Here is an 11,334-nt window from a genome sequence, read left to right on the forward strand (position 1 = left end):
TCTGACACTGTTCCACACAATAAATCATGAAAGAGGTTTTACAGCAGTTCCTTCCCTTTAAAAAAAGGGCAGATGACTTTTGACAGTTAAGGTAGCATCTGACTAAACAGTTTGAGCAGGAAGTGTCAAAAGTTGAAGACACTCAACTGCCTGGGACTCCCTGGGTTTCCTTAGCCTCCAGTTACACATTATCTCAATTTGCAACTAAAAGTTAATAAACTGAGAAGAAACAATAACAAACAAAGCTTGGAAGCTTTGTAGTTTTTTTTTTTTTAATTTTGATTCCAGCTCTTATTTTCAACTAGAGCCTTCACAAAAAAAGTATGCTGGTGGAGTAGCTCAAAAAGGGAGTTGAAAGAAAATAAAAGCAAACTGATTAGAAAAAAAAAATGAAATTGAGTATCAGCAGTGTGCTGTACTTGAACAGGTCTGGGTGATGGTGGCTCACAGGACATCTGTGAACCGGAGACCACCAGGCAATGTAGCTGTTTCTGGTCCCTTTGATATTATTTGATTTAATGCTTTGGCTCCTGACGTAAAAAACAAACAAAACAAAACATGGCTTGTTAGCAGCATAATGTAGCATAACAGTGATTTTTTTCAAAGCCAAAAAACCAAGAAGGGCCTAAATTTTTAGTTATTTTTAAGTTCAGACTTACATTATGTGCTAATCAATCTGATTAGGAAACCAAAACATGTCAGCCAAGAACTCGAGCCCTGTGCCAAGCAACAGCCGGGTGAAGCCACATAGAAACAGCTGCAGGGACAGAGCCAGCAGCTGATCCACCAGCACGGCACAGATAAGGGGCCACAGCACCTCCCCCAGCTCAGCTTCAGGCTGTGGCACACTCCTGTAGTTAGAGAGATGAGATCTCCAGGCTCAACTCCAGCCCTTCCCCTCTGGCTCGTTTTCACTCCTGCAACTGGCTCCAGTGCCTGATGGACACAGAGCTGTTCAGCTCTGGGATTGCTCTGGGATGAAACACAGCCTTGAAACTGCCAGTTCTTCCAGACCAGGGGCTGGTCACTCTCCACACACACAAACCACACTGGCAGCTGCACACTGAGAGCAGCATCAAAACACAGGGAGCTGGAAGCAGCTCTTCTTTCTACCCTGCAGATGTTGAGCAAGAAAACTGTTGCAATGCAGCTTGCACAATCCTCCTGCTGTGGGATGCAGTGAAGTGTGTTCCTTAGAAAGCTTGAGGTCCTCCCATGCTCCACAGGAGCAGAAAGTGGCTGTGGGAAGGGTTGGTGTGCTAGCCAAAGGACACGCCTGCTGTCCCCGTTGCCCCATGATGGACACCCCCGTTGTGTAACCCCTGCCAATACAATGAGCAGCTATTCTCTTCCTAGTTGGCAGGGAAATGGAAAGCCTTGCAATATCTTAGGGCTTTTTCCTATTGTAGCTATATAATCACTAATACTACTTATGCTATAATATCACAACTCTGTAAGGGACAGATTACAAACCCTAACAAAGTTCTCTGAAATTCAGTTTTCTTTAGCATCTGGAACTTGAAAATGCTCCTGGCCATAACCACGTGTCACAGAGGTATCTCTAATAATGGCAAAGTTCCTTTAAAGAGATTAAAAGTGTTCAGGCCAGGCTGGATGGCTCTTTGAGCAATCTGGTCTAATGGAAGGTGTTCCTGCCTGTGGCTTGGGGGTTAGATGATCTTTAAGGTCCCTTCCAACCCAAACCACTCTAGGATTCTATGCAAAATCCTAGTGACTCCCAGGTCTCCTTGTCTATGATGAGTGCTGTTAGCCTGGCCTCCCTCCTCAAGCAGCCACCATGCACTGCTGACATGGCTGCTGACTGTCCTTACAGAGGGCAAATGCTCAGGAAGGAGGTAAGGAAACCCAGGGCTTTCCTAAGAAATCCTGCATCTGAGCAGCAGCCTAAGTCTATTTGCAAACACATTATGCCCATTGGCAGGGGTGCCAATATTGTCCTTTAGCTTTAAAGGACTCCAGGCTGCGGGTGGCAGCACTGCAGGGTGGAAAGGGTGAAGAGCAATCAGCTGTTTTCCCAGGCTTCATATCCTCACACACCCCTCCAGCCAGCCTGTCTCCATCCACTGCCCCAGCATCCTCCCAACACCCTCCTCTGCATCCGCCCCACTCCTCCTCCAGCTGACTGTGCACAAAGGTCTGAGGCAAAGATTAAAGGCGACACACTGGTACAGGACCTGGCACCTGCTGTGCACCTGAGTGCTAGGCTGGGCTTTGGGGGCAGATTAAATAACATACACTGCAGAGATGGGTTAGGAATTTCATAACGTGGAAGAGACAGCTTCTGCCACAAAGATTGCAGTCTAAACAGACAAGAAACAAGCTATTGTTCCAGCAGCTCACCAGTGTCAGGACATGCTCCCTGCCCCCTCCTATTCTCAATCTGCCATGCTTTAATAGTTCATAGCTGCTGCCCAGCTGCAGCCGCTCCAACAAGTGGGTGGTTCTGCCAAAGTTAGTGGCAAAAAACACACCGAGATTATTCCAGAAGGATATTTCCACAGTACCCTCAGAGATAAGGAATGCTGTCTGGCTCTCTAGGTTGCACCCTCACGAGTATGTAGTGGGTTCTTTTTGTGTGTTTTGCATTTTCATATGATGTTACAAAGATTAGGACTTAAATTACAAAACATTGCAGCTAACATTGATGATGTTTCTTAATTCACATTTATTCATGAGGTCATACAAAATAGGTTACGGCTTCTGAGTACATATAAGACTTGTTCTACTACCTATTAAAAATGCTTGCTCATTGCTGTTACAAGTTCTCTTTCTAACCCCTGCCAAAATGTCTGGGCTGAAGTTTTCCATGATGAGCGTATGAGGGTTTGTTTGTTTGTTGAGGAGAAAAGTATAATTTATGGATATTCCATTCCTGTGAGCCACCATTCCCTTTTTCTAGATGAACTTTAGCCTTCTAGAGCTTAATCTGGACTCAAACTTTGCACAGATGGCCATTGCATTAAGGACACATCTTTCATTCTTCCCAGGAAAGATCCTTTATAAAATTACCTGAATTTAAGCATTTTCACATGCTGAGTTATGTGAGACTAGATCTGTGCAACAGTCTTCCATTTCCTGCAAGCCTTGGCACCTAGAGATACAATATGATCTCCCAAGGGCTGAGCACACAGCCTGTATCACAACAGGTGGGACTGGTGAGGGAGTGCCTAAGTCAGCACCATCCAGTGCCAAAATACTCCTTGCTTCTTAAAATAAGCCCTTTCAAAATCCTTCAAAGTGGGCAAAAAACCAATTCACCACCCTCAGCTGACTTTTTTCAAAGCCTTACCCACCTACACTCCAAATTAGTGACTATTACATCAGGCAAAGAACTTCGTTATCACTTTTCAGGGTATATTTACAGTAGGGGTTGGAGTTCTACATGTCCAAGCTTTCACATAAGGTTTTATACACAACTGCATAAAACTCAGTAGTTCACATGGGGAGAACAAAGATGTGATCCTCCTAAACTCAGTCATCTAGAAAAGAGAACAGTACTTTGAATTTGTCATAATATAAAGGGTCATCATAAAACTGCAGTGCTTCTGCTGCAGAGACTTTGTCCAAGGATGCAAATGCATCTTAAAATTTAGCAGGGATATGTTACATGAAGTTCATGAAAAGTATGTTTGGAGCACTGTAGAACTATGGCAGCAGGAGAATGACATCATTAGTTTGCCAGGGTGCACAAGAGCTTCCTGAAGGAAGTAATCCAAAATGCCACAGCAAGAGCAATCCTTCCTTCCTTTAACAGTGCACTTCCCATCTGGATGTCTGTTTACTGTGTTCACAAATAAAAGTTCCTTCAAAAGTTGCATCCTACTTTGCTGATTATTTTCTACTTTACCTTATGCCTACCAGTAAACACAACACTTTTTTGCTTTCAATACCAGTGCCTCCACTTTCAGAGTCTTCATTAGGCCATTACAGTTTTGGATTTTTATCACTTTTTTTTGTGCTTCCTAAAATTCAGAATTTCTTAAAAAGTCAAGAGTGGTGAAACGGCAAGAACTGACAACCACACAAATAGCCAAACCCAAGGGAGGGTTGAAAGCACATGGAAAAATTTGCTTTGCAATGAGTTAGGTTTTTATGCTGCACTAAGTCCTAAGGTTTTCGCTTTCCATTAATTTCTACATCATTCATACAGTACCAGCAGACTGGCCTTACACATACATGGTAAAAAATAAGCTAAAAGAGCTATACTTTTGAAGCTATAGTTAGGTCAGACAGGAAGGAGTCAGTTAAAGGCTTAGAAAAGTAGTGAATACCCAGTTTTAAAAAACAGGGTTTGAAGAGGAAGACCTGCATTGACCAACTTCCAGCTCCTAAGAGAAAAAACCTTGACAGATGAAAAAGATATATTAAAATTTTGACAAGTAACTGAAAGGAAGTAGCTCCAAACCCAAAAGAAACATAGGAAATGTGATCAGCCACACAAAATGAGAGCAGCAAAACTGACATACATCCTGCTTAGTACAAACAGATACAGCTGTGGAAAATTTCATCAACATGGGCAGTCCAGCTGTGCATCAGCAAGCTCACCACGGAGAACCTCTGCATGGGGAATAGAATACCCCTCTGACCCAGACTGCTGGGCATTATCCAAAGGCAAACTCATGCCAGCCGGGGGAAAACAAACAAACAAACAAACAAACAAACCAGGCCTAAACCTGCAGCAGCCCTTATCTAATAGTAAAAACTCATTTCCCTCATCATCCAACATGGGAGCTCACACATGTTTGATACTGCAATAATTTCAGGTTTTACTATTTTCTCTACTCCACACTTGCTGTGCTGGATTAAATGCCAAATAATGGTACTGATGCACATGGATGCACAGTATTGAGTTAAATTTTATCATAATAACATTTCAGTGATACACGAACATATATTCAAGGGAAGCTCTGAATGGTTCCTTACAGCTCCAACTTCATAGCCAAAGGAAATTAACAGTAGGGATTACCTCCCACTGACTGTCCCTCATTGAAGTCACCCAGGCTCTGGAGAGGAAAAAAAAAGCTGCCTCCATTTGAGAGAAACATCAAGTTCAATAGCCATTACATTCCCAGCCATTGATTTCCAAGAGGTCTAACCCAGATTTTAGTCATCCATAGCAACACAAACCACCAAACCTTAAAGTGGGATTTCCTTACTCACAGTCTTTGAAACAGTTGCAGAATATTTCTCATGACTTTTAAGCAGCAGCAATTAATTTGCTTGCAACTTTTGGGACAGAGCTTTTGATAGAGGGCGGAGGGGTCACTGCTGCTCCTGAGCAACCTGACCTAGTGGCTGGCATCCCTGCCCACGGCAGAGGGGTTAGAACTAGATGATCTTTAAGGTCCCTTCTAACCCAAGCCTTTCTATGATTTTACGATGACCTGCTGACAGCTGGAGATCACTCCTCACCCAGCAGTCCAGGGAAGTTCTTCACTGAGAAGGCTGCAGGGGCATCAACATCATGCATTAGGGTAAACATTCAAATTCCTACCTAAAGCTGAAGCCAGGGGCAGTCTACATGCAATGCCATTTATTTAGCAAAACAGTGACAGGACAAAGTGGGCTCTTCTGTGCTTCTGCCTGAGATTCCCAGGTGCTGTGACTCAACATGAAAGTTAGATGTAAAAAGTCAGATGGAATTCATTCTTCATCTCCAGAACCAGCATTTTATCCCTTTTAATACCAAGAAATTGCATCTCCTGGTTTTTAAAAGCTTTTTTTTTCAGGTGATCAAACCGGAGCAAGCAGAGAAAGTCATATGCAGTCCTGCTGCATACTGCTGTGACTGAACCAATTCAGGCCATTGCTATCCTAGGCTGTGCTTTCCCTGACAGCAAACAGGCTTTTACTGCCTTAAGCTTCTAGCTGTACACATGATGTAAACACTGCTGATCCAACACAATTGGAATTTGCATTATTTTTGAGAGTCTCACAGTTTCTACTTGTCTTCATTCTGAAGAGCTTCAAGCCAGTTTCATCCCTTCTTTGTATTTTCTTTCACTCTTTGTCTATTTTGAGACCATAAAAGCAGGAAATGTCTCATTACATATTTTATCTATGTTTTGTGCTGTTATGAGGTTGAGTGAAAAAACGGTATTTTCTGTGGGAAGTTAGAAGTTTGCCAAAACCCCTTAAGCTGGTCATGAAAAGATGTATGTTGCACTTCAGTCAAGTAAATTAATCACTTAGGTTTAAAAATCTGAATCAAAGAATTTTTCTCACAGCAGTTCACTGCTAATCCCACCTGAACTACAAGTAAAAATTACTCATTTGTCTTATAACTACTCCTAAGGACCGGGATCCCATGCCAGAGCATTCCAAAAGGTGCACTGTAATCTCCCCATGTAACTGTCATAGTGCAAAAAGGATTTGAAGAGCAGAGTGCCTCCCACTGGAGTTAAGACAATTGCAGAATCCTGCTGGGTTTACTGAGCATTCATACAATCTACCCAGATGACCTGTCACATTTTCAGTGTTCCTTTTTGTTTCAGCAAAAAATAAAAAAAGCCATTGTGCAGGGCAGAAACTGAAAAGCTTAAGAGCTTGTTTTCTGGTGATGCTAGTTCCCAAACACAGGCAGTGCATGTGGCTGCCCTCTCTCAGCAGCAGGTGACACTTCTTTGGCTGTTGCCTAATTCCATGGCCACCTGATGCCTTGACATCTCTATCTTGCTGTCACCTTGGTGAACAGGCCAATGAATGTCGAAAACAAGTGCACAAGCCCTTCTTTCTAAGGGAAACAGATGAAAACCAGAGCTAGTCAAGGCCTTCTAGACTCTTTACCCCAGCCTGGTTCAAGGTCAGCCAGTTTGTAGAGTGCTCATTTTCAAGAGTGGAGTTCATATTTTTACAAAGGCACATAACAGGACAAGTCAGAATGGCTTTAAACTAAAAGAGGGTTAATTAAAGTTAGATATTAGGAAGAAATTCTTAATTGTGGAGGCAGTGAGGCTCTGTAATAGGTGCCCAGAGAAGCTGTGGATGCCTCATCCTGGAAGCGTTCATGGCCAGGTTGGATAGGGCTTTGAGGAACCCAGCCCAGTGAAAGGTGTCCCTACCTATGACAAGAGTGTTGGACATATGTGATCTTAAAGGTCCCTTCCAACTCAAACCTTTTTATGATCTCTCAGTTCACTAACTGTAGGAATTCAGGTTCAAAGTTTTCAAGGTTGAAGTCCTGCCCATTCAGGTGTCTGCTGTACAAGGAGCTCAGAAGCAGAAGTTGAGGCCTCCAGGTTCCCAAACCACTATGTCATGGCATCTGTCCAGTTTATACTGAATAACTAGATATAGAAACCACAGACACCCTAAGGGGTCTCATTACTACATTAAAACCTGTTTTCACTGCATCTGTGTTTTCCATGTCATAACACACACCAGTTCCTCCTGAACATATTTATGCCTTTACTCTTGGGGAAAAAAAAAATAATAATAATAAAAAAAGAGCTCATTAGTACCCTGGGAACTGCATAAGCCTTTAAGGAACACTATTTTTGCTGCATCTACTTCTGAGCTTCACTATTTCATCGACAGTGATTAAATTCTTGCTGTGCACAGGGCATTTTACAGCACTAGCTGCCTGCTGTTTACTCAAGTACTTGTGATAAAAACACAGTCCTTCCATGTCTAACCACATTAGACTCTGGCTAAAAGGGTATAAAATGTAAAAAAAACCCCAAAAAACAACAACAACAAAAAAACCACCCAACCCCCCCCCCCAAAAAAAAACCAAACAACAATCAAACCCAAAAGACACAAAACAAAACATAAAAAAACAAAACCAAACAAAACACCAAAGATGTTTCCAGAGCCAAGTTCAAAGTGCACAGCTTAATGCCACTGGCTGAATTTTTCATGTAAATCATGCCTGTGAGAGCCAAAACTAAAAACAGCAATACTGGCTTCTCAGATGTTTACCTGAAACAGTTGCTAGCTCCCTTTTACAGGTTATTTCCATTGCTTGCCCTCAACAGTGAGTTTTTCAGCAGCTGTGTATCTTTGACACACTTGGACACACACACAAAAAAAATTTGATAGAATGCCAGAGGAAGTCAAAACACCATACAGAGAACGTGGGCAGAAAGCTTCAGGTTGTCTTTGAACTCTTCCATGTCGCTACAACTGCATTTGCTAAGTTCAAAATACAGTTTCTACTTAAACAGGAGGGGGGAGGGAGGGGAAAGTCATCAAAATAACACAGCTGGTAAACGCTCCCCTCCAAAGTCCTGTTCTGAGGATGGGGTGCCAAATCGGGCACCGTGGTCTTTATAAAAGGTTGTGTTAAACAATGAGCAATGGCAGCTTGTAAGTGTTTCAACAGGAAAACCGTAGCATGATGAAAAGCATTAGCCAAAACATTCTCCCTAGCAGAAGTGAAATCCCTTATTTCATCAGCCCCAGTGCGTGGCTGTGCCTCCACTGCAAACACTATGCTGAAGTGCTCTGAACTGAACGGTGCCTGGAAGCACGGGCGGCAAAACTGTGGCTGTCTCCTCATACGGTGACAACAACCCCACTGAAACAACTGACCGGACATCAGTCAAGGCTGCCCCGAGCTCCAAACCCAGCACAGAGCTGCGACAGCAGAGAGACGCAGGCGGCAACCATCAGTGGTCAACTTCCGTAGGGAAAGTATGTGTCTGGGCTACACAGCTGTTTTCCAGCCCACTCCGCTGCTGCCCGGGAGCCTGGACAGCAGCATCCCGCAGCTTCTACCTGTTCCCGCCAAGGGCCGGGGTCTCCTCCAAGTCACCACCCCACTGAGAGCTATCCGTCTCCCCGGCAGCTAGCAGAGCCATGCTCGAAGGAGCGGGAAAGGGATTTAGTTATATGAAGAAGGAGGAGGAGGAGGGTGATGCAAGGATGCGCTCTCGAGGGGACCGCGAGGTCTGCGGGGCGGGCGAAGAGACGGAAGGACGGATGGACAGAAAGAAAGACGGATAAAGGGACCTCCTTTACCTGCCACGCTCCCGCTGTCCCTACTCCTCTTGCTGCCGTCACCGCGCTCCGACAGCGCCCGGGCCCGCGGGGCGGATTTATAGCCCGGGCTCCGCCCGCCGGGCGGTGCCGCCGCCGCCCGTCCCGGGGCCCCGCCCGCACCGCCCCGGCATCGCCCCGCCGGCCGCGGGGAATGCAGCGGCTGCACCCCGTGTGCCCGGTGCCCACGGGGTCCCTGGATGTCAGCCGGGAAACCCGGAGCCCACCCGCAAGCCCAGCTCTCACCCCCCTTCCAGGCGGCGCAGCCCGGATGGAGAGGGCTCCGCGCTGACATCCCATTCCCTGGCAGACTTGGGAGCAGAGAGCGGCGGAGACCCGCAGCCCGTCCTGCGTCCCGGAGCCGGTTAGCAAGGGCTTCGCACACTTTAGCGAGGAGAGGGGGGTGCGTGCAAGGGCTTAGCCCGAAGTCCCAAAGAACAGGAGCCTTGAGGCAGCAAGATCGGGGTCGTGCAACAGGTGGCCAAAGTCCTGCGGATCTACGTACTCCTGTATAGTTATAAAGTCTATTTACCAGATCCTCAGTTGCAAAATCTTATTCTCGTTGATCAAAGTGACCACTAGGAAGGAGCTGTATTTTCAAGAGGAAAATAATGCCTTTGCACATTTCTGGTGGAGTTCAGAGGGTGCAATGGGTGCTGTAGGGGCTGTGTGAGTGAACGGCTCTTTGGCAAGAAGCGCAGCGAATCGTTTATTCCAAAAAGAGGCCCTAGCCTGCTGAGCAAAGAGTATCTGTGTATACACAGTTCTGCGTGCAGCCACCCGCCAAGGGGCGGGTTAAACTGTGACGGCCTGAGCTGCTTTTTCTGTGACTCCTCTGTAGAGCAACACTTCCCGCAAGTGTGTGATTTCACTTAACAACCTCACTTTTATGGCAGGTTACTGTGACCCAAACTGATGAAATCACAGCATGTTGTCATTCTCCTTCATTCAGTGGCCTAAAGAGGAAATCAGAAATTCCTCAAACTCTGAAACTCTGTTAAACTCTCTGCTTCTTGTTTTCTCAGCTATACAATAAGCTTATTAAGTTGATCTACAAAAGCTTGCTGCTGTTCAAATGCATATTAGCTTCTCCCCTCCTAAGTCAGCTTCTGCACCTGAATCAGAAACTGCTGCATTCAATAACAAAAAGCTGGGATTCTGGTTCTTTATTCACCACAAAATGATTGGAGACCATGTTGTGCAGCAATAATTCTGAAGTATTACCAAGTGTAGAATAAAGGAAATTTCTTATCTTGTTTTCTTAGTTAATGTCTTCAAGGATGAAAAGTATTTCTGAACAACACAAGAGAAGCATTTGTCATTCTAAGACAGCACTCCTCTGTGTGTGCTTGTTTTGTTTTGTTTTTTTCTTTTTTTTTAATCATAAAATGTCTAATCTTTTTTGTAATCATCCTAAACTGTGATGCCAGGAAATTAATGAAACCATCACAAATAATTTAATTTGCAACTGAGCCTATTTGAAGTCATATCTTCAAAATTATGTCATCAAATCGCTATGTTTGTTATGGAAGATCTGCCTAGCTTAGTGTACAAAAGCTATGGAACAAGTGTAAATGCTAGAATGAGAAGATGGGCTTGACTAATTTTCCAACAGATTAATCCTTCCTTTATCTAATCATAAAACAAAATCCTATCTCAGAAACATTCAGTTCTTCAGAAAACAGACCTGGGTCAGTGTCTGAATTGTGTGATTTGGCCCATCCTCAAGTAGTTTTTCAGTCTGCTGTGCTTGGCTGCTTTTTGGGGAAGGGGCTGAAAGCTCCAGAGATTCAGATGGAATGAACTGTTCTGTGTGCACTAGAAGCAGACTTTAGCAGTAAAAAACAAGTACTGAGTCTGGAATGGAATGGAGAACTGGAATGAAGTGTTTTCTTCTGCTTTGACCTTTGCAGTTTGTTTGCTATTTAGATCACATGTGGTGTTGGACCTTCTAAAATGTTGGAGACAGGCAGGTAGAAGCCCCAAAGAGAAATTGCTCTTCTGGCCTGGTAATCTGTGCATCCAAAGAGTGCCTTTGCTAGTTCATGCACTCTTCCCAACTATTTTGCTAATTATGGCTGAGAATAACACACTGATTTGCAATGTCTTTTGAGGGTGATTGGTGGATTGCAAAAGAAAATGAATTAATTCCAAAAATCCAAGTTAGAAAGTGTTTTACTATGTGAAGTTGTAATTCATAGAGTTTGTACTCAGTCAAATCCCGATGTGTGCCAGAAAGGAGCACGGCTGAAAGCTTGGGGAACATCACTCCCCTCTGCTTGAAAAAGTCTACTCAGAAGAAAGGTTGGGAAAACAGGAATGTCAAGGCTCAAT

The 11,334-nt window shown here is 44.3% G+C and overlaps 1 protein-coding gene across 1 annotated transcript in view; it reads right to left on the reverse strand.

Annotated features, from left to right (window-relative positions):
* NDRG1 (N-myc downstream regulated 1) overlaps nt 1-9,034 on the reverse strand; it is a 40,940-nt gene extending 31,906 nt beyond the window's left edge. The window contains exon 1 of the mRNA XM_027901381.1: nt 8,983-9,034. The gene's annotated coding sequence lies outside the window, so the exon portion shown is untranslated. The remainder of the gene's footprint in view (nt 1-8,982) is intronic.
* Nucleotides 9,035-11,334: the final 2,300 nt, after the last annotated feature.

Source organism: Empidonax traillii, unplaced genomic scaffold, assembly GCF_003031625.1.
Source record: "Empidonax traillii isolate 1590-97213 ecotype Southwest subspecies unplaced genomic scaffold, ASM303162v1 scaffold781:size518241, whole genome shotgun sequence".
In the NCBI taxonomy this organism is placed as follows: Eukaryota; Metazoa; Chordata; class Aves; order Passeriformes; family Tyrannidae; genus Empidonax; species Empidonax traillii.